Source organism: Peromyscus eremicus, chromosome 5 (genome assembly GCF_949786415.1).
Source record: "Peromyscus eremicus chromosome 5, PerEre_H2_v1, whole genome shotgun sequence".
NCBI classification, from domain to species: domain Eukaryota; kingdom Metazoa; phylum Chordata; class Mammalia; order Rodentia; family Cricetidae; genus Peromyscus; species Peromyscus eremicus.
In genome coordinates, this window is record NC_081420.1 from 13,832,594 (window position 1) to 13,841,924 (window position 9,331).

Consider the following 9,331-nt stretch of genomic DNA (forward strand, 5'->3'; position numbering starts at 1 on the left):
CAACAATGGCTTGTGGCCATTTTCTGGGAACCTCGGAACTAACCTGACCAGTGTCCATCATCCTGGCCAGTATAAAGCTTGCTTCAAACTTGGCTCCAAATTATGGTAGTGGTCTTATTCTCACCCAGTGGGGTTAACTGTTTTAAGTTTTTATTTACTAATTTTTGTTTTGGGTTTAATTAGTGCTCATGTTTTCATTTTTATTACAGATGGTTGTGAGCCACCATGTGGTTCCTGGGAATTGAACTCAGGACCTTTGAAAGAACAAGCAGTGCTCTTAACCTCTGAGCCATCTCTCCAGCCCTGTTTTCATTTTTATTCATTAATATTTTCTATTTACTTTAAAAAATACTTGTTATTTCTTACTTTGGTTTCCCTTTCCTTATTCAAAAATGTAGTTTATACTGACTGTACACAATAAGGAAATTCATTATAACATTTCCATACATGCATATATTGCATTTAGATCATATTCATCTGCTCTAATTTTTCCCACATGACTAATGCCCCCCACCTCCACATGCTTTCATAAAAAGTCCCATCAACTTTTCCATGTTTCTGGGAAACTGGCTTGTTCCATGTATTTTTCTGAAAATGACAAAATTTTGTTTTTATGGCTAACTATGAGACTCTAGCCTTGATTCTGCTAAGATGCTGCCTTTTTTTTATCAATATGTGTATGTGGGATTACCTAGCACTCTTTGGTGAACTCACCTTAACCATGAACATTCCCAAGTAACCCTCAGGGTTTTAGTTGTATCTGTAAAAAGGTCACCTCCTTTTATCTCCAGTTTTACTGTCTTGGTCCTTTTGGACAGGTTTTAGTAACCTTGCTTGTCCTTTTCAATAGCCAGCTCTTCCTCTGACCCTGGTCATGCTGCATGTCCACCTCCTCCTCCAGCTGTCGTCAGCCGTGGGTTTGTTCTCATCTCCCCCCAAGTTATCATTGGGTTCCTGTGAGTACTTTCTGATGTTGGAATTGATAGCTATAAACATCTCTCTTAGACCCGTTTTTAATTTAAAAAAATAATTTATTTGGGGGGGGAATTTAATACATACAATTTAAACATTGTTTTCCTGTCACATTGACTCCCTCTTCCCCTTACAATTCCTGCTGGATCCACCACTCAGGTCCTCCTCCCAACGGCCTATCCAGCTAGTGCTGCTCATATCTGAGAGTGGGAGGCCACCTACCATGGGCCACACCCCTAAAGAAAATTGACTCTGGCCCCCCTACCAGTCATTAGCGGTCAGGAGCACCTCAGCTAAGGTTGAGGGCTCCTGTGCCCCTACCCCACCCATGCTGAAATGTTGATGGGCTTGATCTTGTTCAGGCTTTGCAGGCAACCAGAGCTGCTGTGAGTTCAGTGACTCTTGTCATACTCAGGAGACAAAATTTCACCCCAGATCTCCCTGACCTCTGGCTCTTACAATCTTCCCGCCTCCTCTTCCGCAATGTTCCCTGAGCCTTGATGGGAGTGGGTGTGATACAGATGTCCACGACACTTGTTCTCTCCACTTGATTAGGTCTGAGTCTGGATATTAACCACCAACCACAACACAAAGATGCTTCTTTGGTGAGGACCCGAGCTGGACTGGGTAGAGAGGTCTTTAGAAGGCAGTCTGATATTATATCCATTTAGCAAAAATAATAGTGGTGGGAATGGGAACTAGTTAGGGGAGGTTTAAGCAGGGAGAAGAGGAAGGATAAGAAAGGGAAAGGTTGGAGGGAAGGATAACACTACGGATACTTTAATGAACCACATAGAAAAACTATTTAAAATACACACACGCAGGCATGCGCACACGCATGCACACAGAGTTCAAATGAAGTTACTCTACATGGAGGATAATGCTTCTTCCAGAAGCCACAAGCTGCCAAATAAAAAGCCCACCCAGTGCCAGGTTTGGGATACCTCCCCTCAATTGCTGGTCAAGGGGTCCCAGAGATGCCCCCAAACACTGCAGGCTGTTACTACTGTTCTTGGCTTGGCTGCCCAACAACTTGATAGTAAGAAATCCCCCCGCCCCTTTGCTGAAGACACCACACACTTTGGCCACAGAACTTGAAGAACTCAAGCACTGGAAGTTCACTCCCTGCTGGCTAGCTTCTATCGTGCTGAATGGTGCCATGAGGGTGCTGAGGAAGTGTCACAGTCAGCCTCTGCTGTCAACTTGACACAAGCCTAGAGTCACCTGGGAAGTGGGGACTTAAGCTCAGGAATGGCCTCAAACGGACTGGCCTCTGGCCATTTCTCAACTGTTCACCGGTGTAGATGGTACCTATCCCACTATGGGTACACATTATCCGAAGGCAGGTAGGCCGGGGATATATAAGAAAGGCAGCTCATCTTGAGCCTGGGAGCAAGTCAGTAAGCAATATTTCTCCAATGTCTCTGCTTCAGTTCCTGCTCTAAGTTCCTGCCTTAGCTTTTCTGGATAATGGACTGCGACGCGACCCATGAGATGAAATAAACCCTTCCCTCCCCTAAGGGAGAGAAGTTGCTTTGGGTCTGTGTTTTATCACAGCAAGAGAAGCAAACCAGAACAGGAAGAAAGTCATAAAAAGTGTTACCCAGCTAGGAACCCTATGAGCTATCACAGTGATCAAGCTGACAATACAGGACACTGTAGTGGCATAGGTATTAGGGGGTGACCAACCACTTTCTTATTAGATTCAAGGCCTGTTACACAGGAATACATTCATACTTGATACTGTAGATCCAGTTAAGAACCTGAAGCTAGGGAGCTCGGGAGTCCTAGGGGCGAACCTACTCCTATTAATGTTTTAAACGTAGCACTGTGCAATGAATGGTGTCACTTCCCGGAAGTTAAGGTGGTAGCAATGGAGTGGGATCTGATGTCTAGGACCGCTAATGAAGACATCATCTGAGTATTACAATATTTTAATGACCCTTGGCTGTGGCACCACCTTTGCAGAGATGCAGCTGCCCGTGCCACATCTGCAGAGATACTCAACTGGTTTTGAAGATCTGAGCTCAACAAGAACAAAAACAATGCCTCCAACATCACTGAGGTAGACCATATAAAACCATTAGATCACCCAGACATCATCAAACTTTTCCACAGAACTGATACATCATCAAACTTGTTTGTCATCATGGAACCTGTGGCAGGAAGAGCGCTAGTGAGCCTCATTGGGGCATCGGGCTGTGCACCCGAGGAGGAAACAGTTCCCATTGTCTGGCAAAAGGTACTGGCAGTTCACTATCTCCACCAAAACAAAACAGCACACAAAAACATTTAACTGAAGAGCATCCTTGTAGCTGAGGAGAAACACCCAAATCCTGTAGGTAGAGTTTTCCTGCCTGGCCCACAGTCAGGACAAATCTCTCTCACCTGCCAGTCCCACAGCCGCTCAGACCCAACCAAGTAAACACAGAGACTTATATTGCTTACAAACTGTATGGCCGTGGCAGGCTTCTTGCTAACTGTTCTTACAGCTTAAATTAATCCATTTCCATTAATCTATACCTTGCCATGTGGCTCATGGCTTACCGGCATCTTCACATGCTATTTGTCATCATGGCAGCTGGCAGTGTCTCTCTGACTCAGCCTTCCACTTCCCAGCTTTATTCTCCTCCTTGTCCCGCCTATTTCAGTGTTTTATTTATTGACCAATCAGAGCAACACATTTGCCATACAGAACATCCCACAGCAAAACCCTGTGATTTCAGGCTGGCCACGAAAGTATCTCTGAGCAAAGACTGAGGAGGCGTGTGGCACCCTTTACTATATAACCTTAGAGGTGTTAGTGGGCAGACACTATGACAGACTTGCCAGTGACCTGTAGAGCCTTGGTATAGTGCTTTATGCAATGATGACAGGGTGCTTACCATGCTAAGCACCAACCTTTTCTGGGATGCTCCAGACGATCATGACTACAAAGTGATAATCCACCTAACCTCTTAAAAAAAAAACCAAAAAAACCAGAACACCAAAAACTTCACTGTGTACATACTCAGTGTCAACCCCGGATACCAGATGACTAGAGACCAGCTCACGGGGTACCCATGGCTGTTTCACAGTGAAGAAGGTCCACTACCTTCCTCTAGAGAAACAGCCCCACAAGTCTCAATCTCCAAGATTGTAGAGATCATGTTCACCATGGGATACAACTTCCATGAAACTGTGGAGTTTTTAAAAACATTGAATGTTTAATGAAGTCACAGCAACATACATCATATTAAGTTATTAAATTCCAGGGAGAGCTGTTAGCAGACAGTGAAGCCTATGCAGCCCTGTTTTGACAAAGGCCTTGCAGGGCCTCTCACTGTACTCCTCCCTCAAAAAGAGGAGTAGGAATGAACTGACTTTTCCACCTTCACATTGCTGAATGACCAGAAACAAAAGATGAAGGGTGGCAGAGGCCACAGCTCAACTTCCATGCTCTGCTGCCTGTGGATGACCTGCCCTTGCATATCATTCTCACATATGGTGCTGTGGGTTTTAACTTAGGCAGCGGTATTTTGAGCAACATTGAGATCAGCATGACATCCTATGATACCCCACCTGGAAAATCCATTCTCCTTGGAGTCACCCACGATATGACAACCACAGAGCCAAATGAAAATAACATGGGCTTATCCCCCTAGGACATCGCCAGGAGTCAAACTCAGATTGCACCCACAACTTTCAAGACCAACAAATGCAGGGGCTAGAAGCAGGTGAGGAGTCAAACTGCTAACACCCCGAGAACACTATGCTGCTGCCTGTCAGCTCCAAGTAGGAGTCAGGAATCCCAAAGTTAAGAGGCTACAATGAAGGGAGAGGGCAGTGAGTCCACAGGAAGCCTTGTAGGCACAGCTGCCAAGGTGGACGCACTTCTGCATTTTGTCTTTGCTTCTTGAATGCCTTTTGCAAAAAAAAAAAAAAAATCCTAACTCGTTATGGGGAATGCAACTTGATATCTGTCACCTTAGAAGGACCAGTCCTGCAGCATCACCCATATGTGGGAACCTGGGAAAGCTGAGCCGGAAGCAGAGAGAAGATGCGACCAGAGGGTGAAGAGGGAGGGGCAGGGGTTGGCAAGGGATCACAATTTCTGAAGGAGTAGTCAGGAAAAGAGCTACGATTCAGTTGATCTAGCTCAGCGCTAAGTCCTACCTGTGTCAAAAGTCACTAACAGAGACCCTTCCATGTGTCTCTGCTTTGATGTGGTGAAGGGAAAAGACCCAGTGGACGGCCACTTCATCGAGGGTGAAACTGGACAAACTCACAGATGCTGAGAGACTTGGTCAGGGTACTGTGTAACATCTGAGTCAGGTCTTTTAGCTACAGTTCCTTGTGCAGCCAGCCACAGGCCAGGTCTGTGTGGAAGCTTACTCGGAGTGTCTTCACCACATCTCTGCTGGACAATGTAGGAGAGGTTGAGCAGAGGAGGGAACAGAGCCCACGTACAAGGACTGCTGCTGTAGAACTGTTTCTGGCTGGGTGCTGCCAGAGCCTATTGCCAGAACAGTACCAAGGCCAGCCAGACAAGCTCACCCCTGAAGACTGAGGCCCCTGAGCAGGTCCTTCTCATATCTACTCAGAGGAGGTCAGAAGGGAAAGAATAAGAGCTGCACCTACTATCCCTTTAGTTTCTGAATACCAGCAAAAATGAACTTGCTGTTCTCCGAAGGGGCTGTAGACCTTAGCCTGAGGAATGTGGGGTTTTGCGCCAGCTTGTCCATTTGCCTAGAGTGTCCTTCCTCTTTCGTAGCTGCTTATCCACATCTTGTACTATGTAGCCAGGAGTTCCTTGACCCAGAGGCCTACACTGACAAGCCATGGTAGTGATGGCATAGAGAGCCCTCCAAGGGCTGGTTTTCCATTAAGCCTTCTGAGGTCTGGGGCTCAAAGGACACATCCCTTAAGGAGTTACCACATTTGGGGAGGCTGACTGTTACACACGCCCCCCTTTGGTCCTGTTTGTTTTTCACAGTATAAAAAGGTCACCCAGGCTGCTTTTCCCTCACAAATGCTCCAGAAAATCTTTCTGAGCAGATTAAGACAATGTCCCAGCAGAGCCAGAAGGGGATGTATGGTGCTCACCATCTGAGGAGGTTCAACTGTCCCTGCAACCTGTCCCAGGTCACTGTGAATGTGAAAATGAGGAACTTGAGATCCTCCAGGTGGGACAGCTCCCTCTTGTTTGCTCTGAAGGAGCCACAGCTGGGTTAGGTTGCACTTGGGATCAGATTCTGAACAAATGTAAAGGTCATGGTTGCTGCGGCTGCCATTGTGGCTACTCTGGTAGCTTACAAGAGCCCTGGATTAAACACCAAGAGCTCTCATATTGGTGACTGCAAAGCCAAACTAAGCAGAGTTAAGACATAGAGGAGAGAGAGTGACCACTTGCAGTGGGCAAGAAGAACACAGTGACATCTCAAAAGCAACGACCCTCTCCGAGAAAGCAAGGGGGCTCTATTCGGGAGCTCTAGATAAGTAGGTCCCTCCTGATTATGGTCTGCAAAGGAGGACACCACACTGCTGAGCATCCTCAGTGAAAATGTTCACTACACTTCTGAGCACTCTCAGAAAAGGAGTTCACTACATGCCCAAGCATGCTCAGTGAAGGAATACATTATATTCATGAGCTTGCTCAGTTTTAGGTCACAGAGTTCATGCTTAAGTGATGGACAGAAATGCCTGCAGGTATGGACAATTTGCACTGTCATATTGAAACTGAAAGTAACAGAAGGGACACTTCGAGGTGCCTTGATACAGTCTGCCCTGAAGGGACCTGTCTCACTTTATGCCTGACAGTACCACAGTGGACACTGGGGCTCACATTGCCATCTCTAGGGCACAAGGCTCACAGGGAGCTGTTTGGGCATAAGCAGTCACTTTTACTAGATTTCACATTCAAAAACCACTAGTGAGCTGTATCCATGTCACTCACTAGAAGTAGGAGCAAAATGCAGTCACGATGTGCCAGAAAGCACTGAATTAATATACAATGACACAGTTTATGTCCCTTCTGGCTTTCACATCTGGTCTCTTCATTCCTCAAAACATGTCTTCCAGGGATATAAGCATGGACCCCACCCCCGCCCCCACCTCTTTTGCAATGGCTTCCTTATGTCTTTGTTCTGACCCTGTGAGAAGAGGGTCTGATGTTAATAGATGGTCCCCAGCCAGAGCCACAGGGCTCAAAACAAAGTCCTCATCTTCAGTGATAGGCCAATTATGTTGCTAAAGTGTGAGGGCACATCCTTACTTTAGTCAGACTTCTTTCTCTGCAAGGACCAACTTCCACACTTGGAGAGGACAGAGGTGTCCAAGTGGTACTAACTGTCCTCTGCATTCTCCAGGCTCCTTCCTGCTGTGGCAGGACACTGTGTCCTTGTTGGCTCTGCCTGACAGGTTTCAAGCTTCTCCCTGGCAGCTGGATATTTGTGAACGAAATAAAAAAAAATGACAGTAATCAATAGAAAGGCTATACGCTAGGTTTATAGCAAATTTAGGGCACAACACACCCAGCAAGCTTCTCGGAGTAATAGCTGAGTAAACTCCCAACTGCTGAGTCAACATTTACCTACTTGCAAAAATCTTCTTTGCCCTAATGAATAAAAACTATTGGAATAGGCCGGGCAGTGGTGGCGCACGCCTTTAATCCCAGCACTCGGGAGGCAGAGCCAGGCGGATCTCTGTGAGTTCAAAGCCAGCCTGGACTACCAAGTGAGTCCCAGGAAAGGCGCAAAGCTACACAGAGAAACCCTGTCTCGAAAAACAAAAGCAAAAACAAAACAAAACAAAAACTATTGGAATAGAAATGTGGAGAGACTTTTATGAGTGTTCTTCAATTGTTCTTTGAGTCACAATGTCCCCTTTCCCTAAACTGCTTCTGTACTTACTGTCTATGATACTTTTTCTCACAATTACCCATCCCTCAAGATCCTTTTCTGTTCCACTATGCCTTTCCAGAATCCCTATGAGAAATGGCTACAGGCTGGGCCTCAAGGTACTGTCTACACTGCATGAGAGATGTTGACAGAGATGTGTGGGTGCATACTGTGGGCTAGGTGTGACACACTGTGGGTCTTGGACAGACTACAGTGGTCAAGATGCTGTCCTGTTCTCTGGTCGTGAGAGACCAGAAAAGGGTGAGGGTGCGGCTCAGAGGCAGGACACATACTGAGCATGCTCAGTCCCCAGTGCCTGAGCACATGTCTAGAGGATCGCTCTGCGGGTAGAGCATGAGGAGCTGCAGCATCCTGAGACTCATCAGAAGACTGTTTTGTCACCTGTTCTTTGGTGTTGGTGATCAATGCAAAGCCTATGTGCACATTCTGCCCTTGATCTAGACTCCTGGTCCACATTCCATGTTTGAGGTTTGTTTGGAGATATTCTGCCCAAACTGGTCTTGAATTCCCAGACCCAAGCAATTCTCCTGACTCATCCTCTCATGAAACTGGGACCACACACATATCATGACTCCCAGGCAACAGCTCTTCTTTTTTTTTTTTTCCCTGGAACTCACTTGGTAGCCCAGGCTGGCCTCGAACTCACAGAGATCCACCTGGCTCTGCCTCCCAAGTGCTGGGATTAAAGGCGTGTGCCACCACTGCCCAGCAGCATCTCTTTTTAACAGAAAATTGATGAGCCTCATTTCTTGAAACACTTCATCTTTGCATTTCCCCTGTGGAGTTTGTCTTTTTTCTTCTTTTGCAGCACTGGGAATCAAAGTTGGGCCTCACACAGCCTAAAAACATGCTCTCTCTCACAAACCTACACACCCAGCTGACCCTATGCCAGTGTGAGACTTAGTAATGGATCAGAGCAGAGAACCATGATGGGTAGGGAGTGTTCTGTTTCTGAACTGTTTGGGTTGGGAAAGACTTTTAATTCCCAAAGCTTCTCATAGCCTGGTCCCCAAGGCTGGACATGGGATGGAAGGAACCATTCTGAGTACCATGGAAGCAGAGAACTGAGTCATATAATAGCCCATCCTCCCCCAGGACAAAGGCTACAATGCCTGAAGCATTATGAGATGATTCAGTCCCTCCCAGGTTAGCTCATGAGAGCCATTAAGGACATTGGTTATCACAGGCTGAGGTTCCCATAACTATCAGGAACTAGAAGAAGACAGAAGGGACAAGCATTACCGACAGAATGAGGGATGAGAACAGCAGTGTCCGGTGCCCAGTTACCAGGCCAAATAAGACTGTGTTTAACTGCAGAGTAAAGAGAGGTTGATGCAGCAGGACTAGGCTGGGGCTTTGGTGGCTTTGCTGAGCCCCATGGTAAGAAGTGATATCTACATGGCAGGAGAAGCCCTAAGAAAAATGAATGACTCCACTAGGCATGAAAAATGGGATTTAAG